The sequence below is a fragment of the Leptonychotes weddellii genome, chromosome 4 (genome assembly GCF_054177405.1).
Source record: "Leptonychotes weddellii isolate Sample4059 chromosome 4, ASM5417740v2, whole genome shotgun sequence".
NCBI classification, from domain to species: domain Eukaryota; kingdom Metazoa; phylum Chordata; class Mammalia; order Carnivora; family Phocidae; genus Leptonychotes; species Leptonychotes weddellii.
In genome coordinates, this window is record NC_138372.1 from 75,892,793 (window position 1) to 75,909,454 (window position 16,662).

Sequence of the window (16,662 nt, forward strand, 5' to 3'; positions counted from 1 at the left end):
AGCTTTGGACTAGGCTGTTGGACTATTAATTGCACAACTTGTTGTAGCCAGAGTAGCGATTGGTTGCCTGCAGCTGACCTTTCTAGTTGTCATTGAGTGTACATTTTAAAAGAAAATAAAATTCACCTCTCTTTCAAAATTATATATTACATATGATTACATATGACTATATATAGAGAGAAGCACATTGCTATTGAGCCAGAACATTTCAACTATTTTGATTCAAATACCTATCAAATGCTTATTGACAGAGTTGCTTTTAATTAGTGTCCAGAAACGAGAGATGGTGTTGTTTGACCTGTGGGTCTGAATCAAGGGGAACTTTTTTTTTTTTTTGAGTTCTCCCCATGTACTAAACAGCAGATTGCCTGCAGGTGCCCTGAAAAACACAATTCCCTTCCTCTTACTATCGCCACTATTGTTCTAATTGCCTCTAAAGGATCCGAACAGGCTTCTAGGTACCTTGTAATGTTCTGTTATTGCCGAAATCCTGAGTTATTAGACATTTTTTGTCCTCAGAAGCGAAAGACCAGGCAGTCTTATTCATATGCATCCTATGACTCAACTCAGTTTCCACTTGGCGGGCACGCGCTTGCTTGCTTGCTTTCGTGTGTGTGTGTGTGTGTGTGTGTGTTCATCTTGAAAGCGCTTGTTTCCAGAGGTTTTCAAATGCAAATGGAGTGGGAGTGGTGGGGGCGGTGGTGGAGTGCGGTGTGTGGGTGTGGGGGGATTTGGGGAGAGAGTAACTTTATACAAATTGGAGGCCATCGTTACTACTGCAGATCAAAACAACTTAGATCTGAGGGACCCTTTAGAAAGATACAGTATCTTCCTGATCTAGAAGGAGGCAAGCTAAAGGCAGGTCCCAGTGCTCGCGTTATTTTGAGAGAGGGTCCCGAAGCCCGCCAGAGGCCACTTCTCGCGGGCGGGCCTCGAGGCTAAACTGTCGTTCGGTGAGGTGAAGCGCGCAAGTCGCCAGGCCCGGTGCGCCATCGCGGAGCAAGGCCAGCCGCCCCGGGCCCGAGCTCGGCTCACTTTCCTCGGACGCCCCGAAGCGGAGCCAGGGCTCCGTTTAGCCACATCGACTTTAGTTTCAGCAGCTGCCTCCCGCCTGCGCTGGCTCGGACCCGGCCTCCCTCCCCAGGGAGAGCGAGGGAGCGAAAACTCAACCTCCACCCTGGACCTCAGATCGAAGGTGTGGTTCAGGACCACCGTAGAGAAAACGTTGCCTCTCTTGGCCAAGCCGGCCCGCGCTTTGCAGCCCCAGAAGCGCTAGGTGCGGTCGGCGCGGGGTAGAGGGCGTGGGGAGTCGCCGCCCTTCTCGCGCCCGGCTCTCTCTCGGGTCCTCCAGCGACCTCGGCTCGCCCCCTAACACTCTCGCGAGGAAGGCTGCCCGGGGCCAAAGGGGACCTGGGCCGAGGCCGGAGGCAGACGGCACCGCGGGACTCGGGAGCCGGAGTAAGGCGGTGGCTCGGACCCCGTTCCTGAAAACCCTCGACTTCTCCAGGATTTGTCAAGTCCTAAGCAGCTCCAAGAAGGCTCCGCGAGCTTTCGGGGGAACCCACTGTGTGGCTCACCCCAGTTGGTCTCGCTCGAGCCCTCGCCTTCCTCCCCTCTCCAGATCCACCACCCTCCCCAGGTCGCGGGCCCTGCGGGCTGAGCCCGCCAAACCGGCAGAAGCGCGGTTTTAGGCAGAGCGAAGGAGCCCCCTGCTGGCCAGACGCGGCAGGCACGGCGACCCCGCTCCAGGTTTCCTCCGCCCGGCGGCCGCGGCCCCGCCCTGACCCACCGCGACCCTCCCGCGCCCCCAGCGCTGGGGCGTGTCCAAAGAAACCGAAAACAAAACAAAACAAAGCGCCAAAAGCCACTCTCACCTGTGGACTGCTCAGAGGTAAGTGTGAGTCCAGCCTTTCCCACGCCCCTCTCTGACCCTCGTCTGGTCCTCTGGGCTGAGGTCTGGGGGAGACAAAGGGGCCACCCCCCAGAAACGAAATCATGGCTGCTTTTGAAAGCACGTTTTGCAAGCATGAGGATCAAACATACATACTCTCTCTCTCTCTTTCTCTCTCTCTCTCTCTCTCTCTCTCTCACACACACACACACACACACACTCACACACACACCACTGAAGCAAACCCACACTTACCAGTCCGGAAGAGGGCTACTGATGTGCATGTTTCTGGAAGCATTTCATTAGCTGTTGGAGGAAATGTTTACCCATATTTCAGGTTGTAGGCAACAGCAATAACTCCGTGGATTGCAAAGGGGAGAGAAGAGGAAGGAAAATGCCCCTTAGTTTAATCATCCCTCTCATACCTGGTCGTGAGTCCTACTTTCAGTCTCAAGTTCTAGCATGGCCAGAAAAGTTTTCATCCTCCTACAGAGAAGGAAGAGAGAGATACAGCCGTTTCTGGTGGGTTTCCTTGTGTCCTGCTCCCGTTCTTCACCAGACAACGGGGGAAGAGATTGTTTTATTTATCTAGACAATTTATGAGTTAGTTCTGTATGGCTTTTTGAAATTAGTTTAACCTTCAAATAGGCTATGTGCTTGAGTGGCAGGTTTTTCTGTGCTTAGGTAAAGGTTATTAGAAATCACAATGTTTCATTCTATTCAGGCAACCTTGAGTTAGAGATGGGCATAATATCTTATTGTGACTTTCAGTAATGTCTGTTGCCTCTGGATGTTTACTGTCTTTGGAGAAGGAGCATAGCTAAAAAAGATTATTTTATAAGTTTAGGGGTATAATAACTGTAGGTCCAGTAAAGGGTCAGTACTATTTGCTTCTATTTTTTTTCACACAGTCTGGAGAAAGAAACTAAAGGCTTTTGACTGTCCCTGAGATTAGTTTATAGTAGTTAAAATCTAGGAGAGTCTTTTAAAATGATGTCTGTTTTCTTATTCGTTATATTCAGATGGATGGCAATATTTGACCTCCTAATTCCTGAAAGGAAGGGAATGAGGCTGTTATGGAGTGAGAGCGGATATCTCTCTTTTATATCCACTAATCCAGGAGATCTGAGCTGGTCTTAGAGTTAGAACTCTTCCAAAGATAACAATAGCAGCTATAATAATAAAAACTCATATGTACTCCAGACTTCAACCCTCATTATCTCAATGAATTCTCACTGCAGTCCTATGGATAATGTAATAATATAAGTTTCTCATTTTACAGAACAGGAAAGTAAGGATGAGAAGGTTTATTTACTTGACCAAAGTGACAACAGGTGGAAACCAGAAGAGCAAGGATCTGAACTCAGGCAGTAGAAGAATTATCTTGAGAGATCATGTTCATTGTATTGAATTCAGGCTGATAATAAACTAATATTTTTGGTTTGCGTTTTAGTCTTTCATAGCAAACAGAAAAGATCATCTTTTCTGAAAAGAGGACATTTGGTAAACGGGAAGTATTTGTTCTGAAAAAAATGCCTTCCCTATCCCCATTTCACAGATGAGAAAACTGAGAGAATGAATTGATTGAGGTACCATAGTGAGGTGCATAGCCAGGTCTTAAAACCAGATTTTTCTGATTCCAGCTCCTGTATTCATTCTGCTTAACTACCCTGCCCAAACACAGAAAAATTCTTGTTTTTTTGTTTTGTTTTGTTTTGTTTTCTGTAATGCTAAACAGTAAATCATTAACAGCTCAGAGCCCATATTTCTCAGTGAGGAAGCTTTCTTTCACGTTAATTGTGAATACCTTTTTATACTGAAAGGATGCAAATGTTGAAATAGTGCTATTCTCAGTGGTGAATTAAATGACATAAAAATGGCAAAAGACTAAAATAACTACATCAGCTTTACTTGAAAAGCAGTTAAAAAGATATCTGAAAGGCCTGTCTCAGTACAATTTTAGTGTTCTCCACCTCCAAGACCTATCCTACCCTACCTTAGGAAAGTCATTCCACATTATATTTCTGCTAGCTTTTGTTCATGAAAGACTTTAACACTCGTAAGGTTTTGGTGCTTTTCATCTCCATTCATATATTTCTTCTTTGCTCTGTGAATGGTTACAGTAAAAATGTCAAAACAACTCTCTGGAGTGACCACTTTAATGGGCAAAAAATTATGCAATATTAATTGGCAAGAGATTTTTGACTGGCAACCGCATTTTAACATGTACTTACAATGCGCTGAAGTATACTGTGTAGAATTGATTTACTCTGTGTTGTAAAGGTAGCGCAGGTACAGAATGTGCTTCCTAAAATGGTCCTAAGGTTCCTCCATTTTCAGTTGGGCTCCAAGTATCAGCAAAAGCCAGATGAACTGCCGTAAGTCACTGATCGGCCTGCAGCCCGTATGCCTCAGCTTTCTCAGTCAGTTGTGTGCAGATTATTTGGCCACATGGCCTCCTGTCATGTTGGGGATCTGTGATTTTTCCCAAGGTTTAATTTAGTTGAATATGATTGTTAATGTCAAGCTGGGAATTTTCTCCCTCCCACCTCTCGTTAAAACTCTTAGTATCAATACCAGTTTGGAACTATTATGTTATATAATGAAGCTTGCTGGTCTGTGTGAATTTGTATTTTCACAGATTTTTAGACTTGAAGGGCTTTTTGAAATTGCCTGGTCTAATCCTTTTATTTTACTGATGGATAAATTGATGTCTTAAGAGGTAATACAGAATTCTCAAGGTCACTCATCTAGTTAGGGGGAGAATGAGAACTGGAACCCAGACTTTCTGTATTTAAACTGTAAGACCATGTTCCTTCTTTATTTGGTTGTCAGAGATTCAGGCACTCATTCGACAAACTAGTTATTGCCATGAACTTGGCAACTGTCCTAGGCATTAGGACTTCAATAAAGGGAAAAGAAAAACAATCCAGGAAAAGGCCTTAATTTTTTGAAATTTATATAATCTAGTGGTGAACAAAATCTGGTCTTAAAATGGTTATAAAGACATTTTGTAAAGATATTTTTCTTAAAAACTACCCTTAATATGTTGTACTATACAAGACAGCCAAAAACAGGCTGGTATTCTTCCACATTTCCTGTTAAAAGAATTTGGGGGGACCCTTAATGCTAAATAGTGAACTCATTGATGGTAAATTAGTATATGAACATAGCAGACCTTAACCAGGTAAGCAGGGTCCTCTTGGTTGATCCATTCATTGATCAAGGATAACTCTGTCCCAGAGTCTTTTCGTGATTTGGGGTTATGTACCTGTGAGAAGACATAGACTCAAGCAGGAGCTGGGATAAATAATAAAGAGATCAAAGAGGAAATTATTCAACAAGATGTTTTTAAAAATGACACATTTTCAAATGTATATTAGATTGTCCTGGCAGATGAACCAAAAGGCCAGGAGAGCAGTAGCGCGAGAGTTTAAGGCATAAGCCTCAGGGTCTATTATAATTGGTTTTTGTGATTAACTCAACTTTCCCCTTCTAGAATATGATATATAGTAGTCCCCTCCTCCCCACTATGGAACAATTGGGAAGGGAAAGGTATAAAAAGTTCAATCCTCTAGAGTCCTTGCACTCTCGTGAGATTCATCAACAACAGTATTTTTCAGAAAACAGAACTGGCCTTTACAAACAAAACATACCCTGGACATTGAGAAGAAAAATTTACCAAGTGATTAGGGTACAGCAGCTTCCTAAAATCCCTCCCTTGCTGCCTCCCCGACCTGAATTTTAGCTTGTCAAAATTTGAACAATGAGGACCAAAGGCCAGTTGTCTTATATTCACATATATGACTAGTGAGGGGCATTTTTTTTTTTTTACAAGGTTATACTATATTTGACTCAGAAATGAAATGAAGTTCCCTTTTGGCAGATATACAGAATGACATTTTTAGTTAATTAAGGGGTAGGGAACAGAGCAGGGAGAGGAGTGTTTTGTCTGATAATGAAAGGGGGAAAAAGTACATTTACCCACTGAAGTTTCTTTTGTGGTCTTCCCTTTCAATTTAGTTTGTATTTTGCTCTGAGTTCCGATAAAGCAACAATATATCAGTTACGATATAGTTGATAATATAGTATAATGCTATAGTATATTAATAATGTAATATAATAGTTGGCTGTTTCACATTTTGGTCTTCTGTATGTTAGTCACATGATGGGCCAGACTGGCAGACATGAACCAGTGGATGGCTGTTCCATGATTGGGGTCTCCCAAATCCAATTCACTGTACTGTGAACTGTTGAGGAACTCTTGCAGAATTTCTCTTTCATGTTGCCTGGATGTCATGTGCTGGTAATGTTAAAAAAAAGACAGCAGGCCCACAATGGAGTCACTTGTACTAAGCTCTAAGTCAGCAAACCAAGACTTAATACCTATCCTAATTGCAATTCCATCCCATCCCAAGAACGTAACTTTTAAACACTTGTCTGGAATTACCTGGTCAGAGCCAGTGAGGTGATCTGTCTGACAGACCCCTTCCATCGGAAGGGTACCTTGCCTGAAACAGTCCACTCTTTGCTAGATTTTTTTTTTCCTTTCCTTTTCTTTTTTTCTCTTTTCTTTTCTTTCTTTCCTTTCCTTTTTTTTTTCTTTTCTTGTCTTGTCTTGTCTTGTCTTTTCTTTTCTTTCCCCTGTGTTCCCTTCTGTCTATAAAGCCTTCCATTTTGTAGAACTCCCTTTCTGCTTGCTAGATGGGATTCTGTCCATTTCAGGAATTGTTGAATGAAGCCAAGTAGATCTTCAAATTTACTTTGTTTTTTAACAGTATCAACCAAGGATATGATTAAGTTGGATCCTCAGGAGAGTCACTGATCTATTTCCTGCCTCCAAGTATAACTGAAATCAAAGTACAATCACACCAAGTGTTGCATTGTAGAAAAATGGTCGGATGGTTATCTTTACTACCTGTATTACTGAGATTAGAAGTTATAAGTAAAGAAATCTGAATCTCGTTCGATTTTTTTTCTGACTGCAGGCCAGCTGAAGAAGCAATAGCGTATTCCCATCCATGATCACTGAAAAAAATAGCAAATCTTAAATAAAGGAGAACATGAGACCTGAAATCTTTTTGATCTGCTTTAAGACCCAAGTGAGCTTATGGAACAATTATGTTGGAGCTCCCAAATGACTTGATTAAGGTTATCTTTCTGGAGGGGTAGGAGGGCCCTTTGAGAACCATACAGCTTTTAGAGCCTTCTCTCTGCAGAAGGAAAACCCAGCAAGACCAAAAAGAGGGAAGAAAGAAGGAAGGAAGGAAGGAAGGAAGGAAGGAAGGAAGGAAGGAAGGAAAGAAGGAAGGAAGGAAAGAAGGAAGGAAGGAAGGGAAGTAAAGGGAAGGAAGGGAGGAAGGGAAAAAAATCTCTTTTGAAGTGGAGGTTGAATGACAAGAGGAACTTCTGGCCCTCAGGTTTATTTTCTCTGCACTAGGTATATAATATTATTGTTCTCAAAATCCATACTTAGCTAGGCCTTAAACTCTAGGAATAATCTGTTTATAGAAAATAAAGCCATTTCTATTTGAAAACAAATGGAAAAAATAATTATTTTTCCCCAAACGTGTACCCTTTTAATTGATCAAATGCATCCAAGAAATTCTGCCGGCAATTTGAACACTCTGTAGGTGTTGTTGCTGCTCTAAATTTGTCTGCAAGAGGAATTGTAAATGGTATTTACCTTTTAATTAAACAAAGCATCTTGCAAATTAAACACATGTTCTTGCACATCAAAATTTAGTTAACATCCTTTTCATTGTTCATCCTGCTGACACTCTGACAGCATCATGAGTCCACACACAATATAGAATCACGCTGCTTCTCCCTCCCCTGCACTTTGCATTCCTCAGAGTAGATGATATCACATGCTAGAGTACACTCTGTAACTGACTTCTAATAACTGAGCAGCTTTTCCCATTTAATATACTTAATATTGTGTAAAATATGGGGCTGCATTGGTGTGTCCAGAACCTGGAAAGCTTTGGACACTGATCTGACATATGTCTTATAATCTTACACTGGAAATTTGACAGTGAATGACAGAACACCTTAGAGGAATATAAGAAGATGATAAAGGCAGAAGCACTGTACATGAATGCAGAGTCTGGTTTCTAATAGCTACATACTTTTTTACATGCATACCAGTAATTTGACATTTATAATTCACTGTGGAGCTGAATTTCTGTCATTTTCTTACTGTCAAGTTCTCCACATTTTGAAATAAATGTCCCTTCTAATTATTATATGAATTTGAACTCCAACATTCAATTTTTTCCCCTGTCCCTTATAATGGAGTACTACATTTGGCTGAAGTCTGATTTGCAAGACCATTTAGGAAATGCGATCATTCTACATGTATTCCCACAAACTATAGGGGAATCCTTTTCTTGATTGGACTCTCCCTTACTTGTGAAAGTACGATTTAAAACTCATCCATCAGTACTATTTCCAAGAAAATAAGGTTATTAATGGCAGAATGAAACTGAGATAATTAGGATATAGTCTTAATGGAACAAAAGTCCGAGAGAGGTTTTCCAATAAAGGAAAATTGTAGTTAATGACTGTCACTCATTTGTACCGGTGCTCATTAATCTCTTTTATTTCTGTTTATTTATGGTTTATATAATTGAAATAAGGTCATTTGCTTAGAATATTGCCAAAGGAGAAATGCATTCTGCTTTGAAAAGAGACATCTCAGAATAAAGTTACATAAATTCCAAGGTGAGATGAGATATCCCCTTAACATTATGGCACCTCTGAGATTTTCCTTTTTTAAAGTTGTGGAATTATTTTTACTGTCAGTGTTTAGTTTTAAGGTTCAGGTAAATAGTTTGTTGAGGAGATGCTACTCATGTAAGAAATTGCTTTGAGGCACAGAAATGTTTGGTGTGGATGTGAGTGGAGGAGAGGGTGAGTGGCTCCTTAGTGTCATCGTAAAAAGCTTCAGCTCCAAGGACTACACTACCATCTTGCTTTGTTTTAACCAAGCGTTAAAATATATAAGTAAATAATGAAAGAACAATGTGCAAAAACAGAATTCATGTTTTAAATAGTGTTATAATAAATTAACGATGGTACAATGCTTATTTGTTGATTAATAAGCCTTTACACACATAAACATAAAATATTTTTTGATTTCGGGGCACCTGGGTGGCTCAGTCGTTGGGCGTCTGCCTTCGGCTCAGGTCATGATCCCAGGGTCCTGGGATCGAGTCCCACATCGGGCTCCCTGCTCGGCAGGAAGCCTGCTTCTCGCTCTCCCACTCCCCCTGCTTGTGTTCCTGCTCTCGCTATCTCTCTCTCTGTCAAATAAATAAATAAAATCTTTAAAAAAAAATAAAAAATAAAAAAAAAAAAAAAATAAAAAAAAATATTTTTTGATTTCAAGGAAATGAATAGAATGTGAATGCTGAATACACTCAAATAGGACTTAAAATAACCAAATTCATTTCCCTAGATTCAGATAACACCAAAGAGTAAGGACTTTGTGGGGCACCTGGGTGGCTCAGTCGGTTGAGCTTCCGACTCTTGGTTTCGGCTCAGGTCTTGATCTCAGGGTTCTGAGGTCGAGCCCCCATGGCAGGCTCATAATTCAGCACACAGTCTGCTCCAGATTCTCTCTCCCCCTCTCCCTCCACTTCTGCCCCTCCCCACCACTCGCATGCACACGTGTGTGTGTGTACTCTCTCTAAAATAAATAAATAAATAAAATAATTTTTTTAAAAAAGATTAAGGACTTTGGCTGGTTACAAAGTTTTAAAATATTACCTGCTTTTATGCCAGCACAACTTCTGTCCCCTTGTTTAAACATTTCACAATTTAACTGGATACAATTTTCCTACTACAAAGAAAATCTATGGCAGCCAACAAGTTTCAGAAATATTGATTGGAACTTTCACTGATGTGTAAAATGTGCCTGACTATAGACGTAGATTTTCTGTCTGAAAAAAAAAAATTTTTTTTAAGTTTCATATTGATCCTTGTGCCATTTGGTTTTCGCTAGGCTTATGAAAGATAAAACATTGATTTAACTCTTCATAGAGCCATTCAATGTGTAATAATTTTTATAAGTGATATATGTCTTCTTTCTTTTAGACTAATTTTTATAATGTTTTCAGTAAAGTGCTCCCATTTTATCAATTTCCAAAAAGATAAATGAGTATTTTTAAAAAATGAGTGGTGCCTTCATGAATGCTGACAAAATGGCCAGTGTTTCTTCAGTTCTTGCTAAGTGCCAGGTATTGTGCCTGGATATGTGATGCATCCTGTTGCCTTTTATAGCAACCCCATATGGAGGTACTCTGAGGGGATGGAGACTTATGGAGACTGAATGCTTTGTTCAAGGCCATCCGTCTAGTAAAAAGTGGAACCTGGTCTCCAACCAAATTCTGAATTTCAAGGCAAGGCCCTTACGTATGTTGCTATGTGGCTACTCACAAGTCTTATTTACTGAGCACTTACCGTGTGCCAGGCACTGTACTTAGTAAGTTACAGGCTATAAAGTGTATCTTCTTTAGCACCAAATCTAAATTGTAGATCTTAGTATGACTAAAAAGGTACTTCTGGGTTTAGGCTAAGTGTGAAAGTGATAGGGTGGGGTCAGCCTAAACCCAGACTGCAAAGTGGGGTATCTTTGGTGCCTTTTCCTTTCCATTTTCATAGTTTCTCCAGGTTTGCTTTTTACTCCTATAGAACAAACTTTCAGAAGAATGTACTCCTGCCAAAATTTGAATTTGACTAAGGGCATGTAGAAAACTGAATAGGAATCAAGCTCTAAAGAAATTGATTTATTTGTGCATTTACTCACTTATTCATTTTAAAGTATGAAAGGGATGTGAGGACTAGAGAATGTCCTAGAAATCATATAGTTCAAAGGTAGGAAACTGGAGGCCCTCCAAATAGGGTCCACAATGTGGTTTCTCTCCAATATATTTTATTTTGAAAAACGAAAAATGGAACCGTTTAGGTGGGGCGTAGATTGTCCATACACAATGGCCCCTCGCCACCATTACCATATCTCATCCTTGTTCCACACATTCTCTTACATGGTTCCTCAAATTATTTTAAGTTTATGACTGCAGATAGTCAGACATAGAATTTTTTTTGTGTGCGTGTGAAGAATGAATCCAAATCAGTTTTATTCTTTTCCCAAGGTCAATGTCATCTTTTTTTTTTCAACACCTAGGACAGTGCTTGTTGCCACATAGGAAGCTCAATATTTAGTGAATGAATGAGTGAATGAATGAATGAATGTGACAGAATTGAGACTATAACCCAACTGTCCACAGTCTTGACCCACTGTTGCACCTTAGCACTTAATTCTTGGGAGGAATAGTGTAACATCTCTACTTTTGTGTGCAGGAAATTTGGCTCTTTTAGTACATGATTTTTCTTTTTCTGCCTAAATCAAATGAGGCCTAAACTAAAAGCAGTTCAGCAAAAGGATATTCATTCAAAGGTTGGTTTCAAATTTAAATCATGTGAACACAGCGACTAAATGTATAATACTTTCCAGAAGACCCAGAAAATCACATTTACTTCCAGTAAAGTCATGATTATTGATGTAGTGCACTATCTTTATCCCTCTGAGTGAAAGGGGCAAAGAAGTATGAGACAAAGTGAGTGTCTTTGCCAGGCTTATCAAGAATGCTTTAGAAGCCTGAAGAAACCTTTGAATTGAACTGATTTTACATCCAAACATGCAGAAGGAAAAAAAATGAATAACCGAGTCATTTATCTATCTCTGTGATAGATAATCTGCACTATACCAACACCTGGCAATTTAGGAAACGATTTATTTATTCATCGTTCATTTGTATATTTAGTGTGACAGAGCTTTGGGCTGATTCTTCTGTCATTGTTACAGTGTGGCAACCATCTGACTGCTCTGGAAAAACCTGGGTGTCCATTAGGGATAATTGTCTTAAGTAAAAGAAAAGTTACAACTTTTGATCAGGAATGAGTTTTTAAAGCAGTAACTCTGTTGCCACAAGTGTGAGAGATATACTGGCCGAGTGTCTCAAGTGTACAAAATCAAGGCAGGGTATGACATCTGACGTTGAACTGAGACCAGGTCCTTATCTTCCGTGTAACCACCGCATGACCATCACATTACCATTACATGCTGCTTCAAAGCCTTCAATGCTCCGTGTCTCCTAAGGACACATTTTGAAATCCTGAGCATGTCAGTCAAGGCTCATCATCATGGATGCTTAGTAAATATTTTTTACAATGAGGTCATGCACGTTTGCTACCATACATGGTGTCCTGCATTCACCCACGAATTCTCAAAGGCCTATGAACCTTTATTTTATTTTTTTTTATTTTTTTTTATTTTTCTGACCATAAGATTTTCCATAATACTCCGGGAAAGCCCTTCTCTCACTTCGAACATGCCCACGGGCTCACCTTATCTATGAAACTGTTCCTATCACTGTTCTTTAGCATTCTCTGCGGTGTTTGGGGCAATCACTGTCTTCTCTGTATTATGTTGCACAGCACTTTCTTGGCTGCTATTATGTCATATATCACATTTTACCTATTTAATAGCTGTTATGTACATGCCTGCATTTCACTGTCTTACAGACCTTAGATACATGCCTGTGCTACCTGTGTTATAACTGGTAGGTACATACTTGTCCCCTAAAATATGTACACTGTATGAAGAAGGGATCATATGTTCTGTAATCACTGATTTCTATGGTAGATTTTCCGTAAGTGTTGAGTCAATCGCTCAATCAGTCAACTACCCACACTGAACTATTTGTGTAGGGCAAAAAAAAAAAAGAAAGAAAGAAAAAAGAAGCCAAGAGGAAGTGGTGGTATCTTTGTAGATATGTCCATAGCTCTACCATTTTTTTTCTTGTTTGAGCATGACTATAAAGTAGTATGTTTTCTCTTTTCTTTTTTCCTTTTTTTGTTCTTTTTCTTATTTTTTTAAACAAGCTAGGAAATTTATATAGCAAATATCATTTCTCTTTCAAGGTGATCATATTCAGTTTATTCATGTTGGCATTATTAAAACAGTTTTTAGGTTATCTTTTCTGGAATTTTTTTTTTATTTTTTAAAGATTTTATTTATTTATTTGACAGAGAGAGACACAGCGAGAGAGGGAACACAAGCGGGGGGAGTCGGGGAGGAAGAAGCAGGCTTCCTGCAGAGCAAAGAGCCGGATGCGGGTCTCCATCCCAGGACCCTGTGATCGTGACCTGGGCCGAAGGCAGACTCTTAACGACTGAGCCACCCAGGTGCCCCTGGAATTGCTTTAAAAGCCAGTCTCAGTACTTTCTTTTTTTAAAATTAAAATTTTTTAAAAATTTTATTTAGAGAATGTGTGGCATGCACGGTAGGGGGAGGGGCACAGGGAGAGGGAGAGAGAATCCCAAGTAGGTTCCACTCCCAGTGCAGAGCCCAGCATAGGGCTCAACCCCCTGACCCCAAGATCATGACGTGAGCTGAAATCAAGAGTCAGATGCTTAACCGACTGAGCCACCCAGGCGCCCCAGTCTCATTACTTTTTTGTATTTTGGTCTCATTTTGGCTCATTAAAAAAATTTAACGATTTGCAGCAACTGAAAAAAATCCTTAATGCCAAATAAGGGTTATTGGTTAAAAAAACACAACAGTGTAACAATCCTTAGAAGAATTCTATAGAACCATTAAAATAATGATATTATGTAGGAAATTATTTATGTAAAAAATTGTTCGTTACCTTTTTCTTTTTTGTTACTAGTGATTTTTCTCTTTTTTATTTTTAAAAAATTAGGCCTACAGAGAATTTGAAAGAACATCAGTGGACATCCATATACCCTTCTCCTTGGTTCATCGATTATTAACATTTTGTAAACACTTAACTTCATCTGCTTGTCTGTTTATTTTTCTATAGAGAAAGATAGGCGGGTGTGTGTTTATGTGTGTGTGTATGTGTATCCTAGGCCCAGAGTATTTTTCTTTACCTTTAAAGTCTAAAGTCTAAAAAATAACTAGTTTTATTAGAATTTGTTTTCACTAGTTTTCCCAGGTACAGAGTAAGCCCTTTTAGTATGGGAGTCAGGTCTTTTTTTTATTTCCAGTATTTTTTCTTTGATTGTAATTTTATATATTAATTACATTCCATCCCTGCCCCCCCAGGGGGTCAAATTATTTCTATGTTAGATGTCCTATATCTATTTTATATATTAATTATGTTTTCTCTGATTATGTTCTGCTTTATTTTGTTTTGTTTTTGTTGACATAGTTGTATGCTTGCATTTTTTCAATGTCCTTTATAATCCATTTTTTGTTGTTGAATCTGTTCTCCCTTGAGCATCTTTAATTAGTCTTTATTTCTAAGATGATTTTTATTTCAAAAATACATTTCTTCCTGAGTTTGTCAATTCTCACTTCATATCTTTATAATTTTTTGTCTGTTTCCAATTTGAAGTTTATAAAATATGATTTAAGTTTTAATAAAATCTGTAAATTCTTGTTTAAGGATATTTAATTCAGTTTCCTTCTGTTTTATTGTAGTTTCATTAAGGAGAACGTAAACTGAAATATTTTCATGTGCATTTTCTATTTTCCTTGTACAGTAGTCTTGTATGAATGTTGTTTGACATTACCTTTTTAAAAAATTTTAAATGTGTTTGATTTTCTTAGACCAGAAATGAATTTTATTACAGACAGAGAACATACATTTGGTGGCTTATTGGATTTCTTAGTTCAAGAGTACTTCCTTCTTTTGATGTGGTGATATTTTCTTTAATTAATCTTTTTTTTTTTTTTTCCTCTTGGGGAAATAGATGATCATGTCTTTTGGTTTTGTGACTCTTTTGTCTGTTTCGGCTATTAACTTGCATTTCTTGCTTCCTTATTTTCTATCAACCCCTACCCTCCAACCATTTTCTGGCCAGAAGTGGGGCTTTCCCAAGAGTACTAGGTATTCTGGTATTAGGCGCTTTATGTCTTTCCTTTTGGTTTCCCAGTGAGTGGTAGTACTCTGATGCACCAGATCTCAGATTTGTTTTTATATTTCCTCATTTCAAGGTTGGACATTCTCTTTTTGGGGTTGTTTTATCTGTGTTCCACATCTATAAGCTCATGCTTCTTTGTTGTCATGTACACAGCCTGTGCTTGAAGTGGGCTCAGGAGCTGCCTCCGTTAGATTTGGGTATTTATTTCTATACCAATACAGAATTTTAAATGTGTTGTGTTCCTTGTATCCTAGTTATTCTATAGGCCTGAGTTTTGAGTGATTTTACTTATTCTCTTTGTTGGCATATGGGGTCATTTGGACATAACGTGAAAAATGGAAGGTTTACATGGCTGCGTTATCATACAGGAATCAGAATGCTTCTTGTACTCTTGTGATAAATTTGTGTGTGTGTGGTTTTTTTTTTGGAATGCATCAGGAATTAGTACTGGAAACTTTTTCTTGAAGAGGAGATAAAGAACAACTTGTCACAGATCATTTGACTGATCTCAATCCCCTGAATTACAAATGTGATATGTCTTAGATTATAAAAGAAAGCAACAGAACAGTATGAATAGTATAATACTATCTTTATTAAATATATATATATATATATACATATATATATAAAATAGAAAATTGTCTAGAAGCTTGGATACATTAATTTATTTACTGTGGTTGTAACTGGGTAGTAGGATCTTATGTTTTCTATAACAAACAATAGATTACTTAATCACACACGCAAAAATAGAAAAAGGCATTTCTACTTTAGGAAAAACAAAAGTCACAATTCAATTAAATTCAACAAAGGTTTTTTGAAAAACACATTTCCATCAAAACAAAAAAATATTAGATATTCTATTCTATTCTAAATTCATTTAGAATATGTTAACTAAATGAATTGTAATTATAATTGCATGGATTATCCAGGCATACATATACACACATATTTGTATATATGTTAAGGAATGTTTGAGTAAAATGGTAGTCACATCACAGTTGAGGAGATGGGCAAAAAGCAGTGATAGGAGGCACAGAAAGTGAGTCCCAGACAAGGGCAGCTGGACTGAGAGCCACTTTTGGGACTTTACCTCCTGCCAGAGCATGGCAGCCAGGTCTGGATGCAGCAGGTCCTGACTGAGCCATAAAGGGCGTACTTTACAAACATTCCCAAAGAATCAGTGACCCTCTTCCATTCCTAAGCAGTTCTGATCAAAGCAAAAGAATGGAATATTGAAGGAAGAGAATAAAACTCTGTTGAAGGTAGATAGTTACACATTGTAAAATATTTGGTCATTGTTAACAAAATGTTTAAAATATTTGGATAATTAATTACTACAAACTAGTTACAAGGAGTATGACATTGTCTTCCCTCAAAAGAACATAGTGGAAGCAGATTGAAAGTCAATAAGAAAGGCAGTATATTATCCAGGTGATAACAGTCTTTACTTGCTGGTGTTTTAGTTCTGAAATTGTATAGTTCAAGAAGGAAGAATTAAAAAGAAACAAAATCAGCTAATTCACAATGAAATTAAAATATTGACAATTAGAGAATTTGATAATGTAAGATTGTAGATTTGTGTTTATTCATCCCATTTCAAAGCTATGTATTTCCCCTTAAATGGAAAAACTGAACTGAATGTTTAATTTGCTTTATTTTGAGCTTTCTCATGACAATATCATAATCATTCTCTCCCCTGCCCTTTTTCTCTCCCATCCTTCCTCCTTCCCTCTCCCATATTCAGACTTAATCAGTGCTGTTCAGTATACATTTCTTATTCTCCTTAAGGGCACGTGGAGTTACTTGTGACCATG

The 16,662-nt window shown here is 38.7% G+C and overlaps 1 long non-coding RNA gene across 1 annotated transcript in view; it reads left to right on the forward strand.

The window, feature by feature from the left end:
- Positions 1 to 768: 768 nt before the first annotated feature.
- Positions 769 to 16,662, forward strand: part of LOC145721118 (uncharacterized) — a 272,074-nt gene continuing 256,180 nt past the window's right edge. Inside the window, exon 1 of the long non-coding RNA XR_014144584.1 lies at positions 769 to 1,891. This is a non-coding gene — a long non-coding RNA (uncharacterized LOC145721118). The remainder of the gene's footprint in view (positions 1,892 to 16,662) is intronic.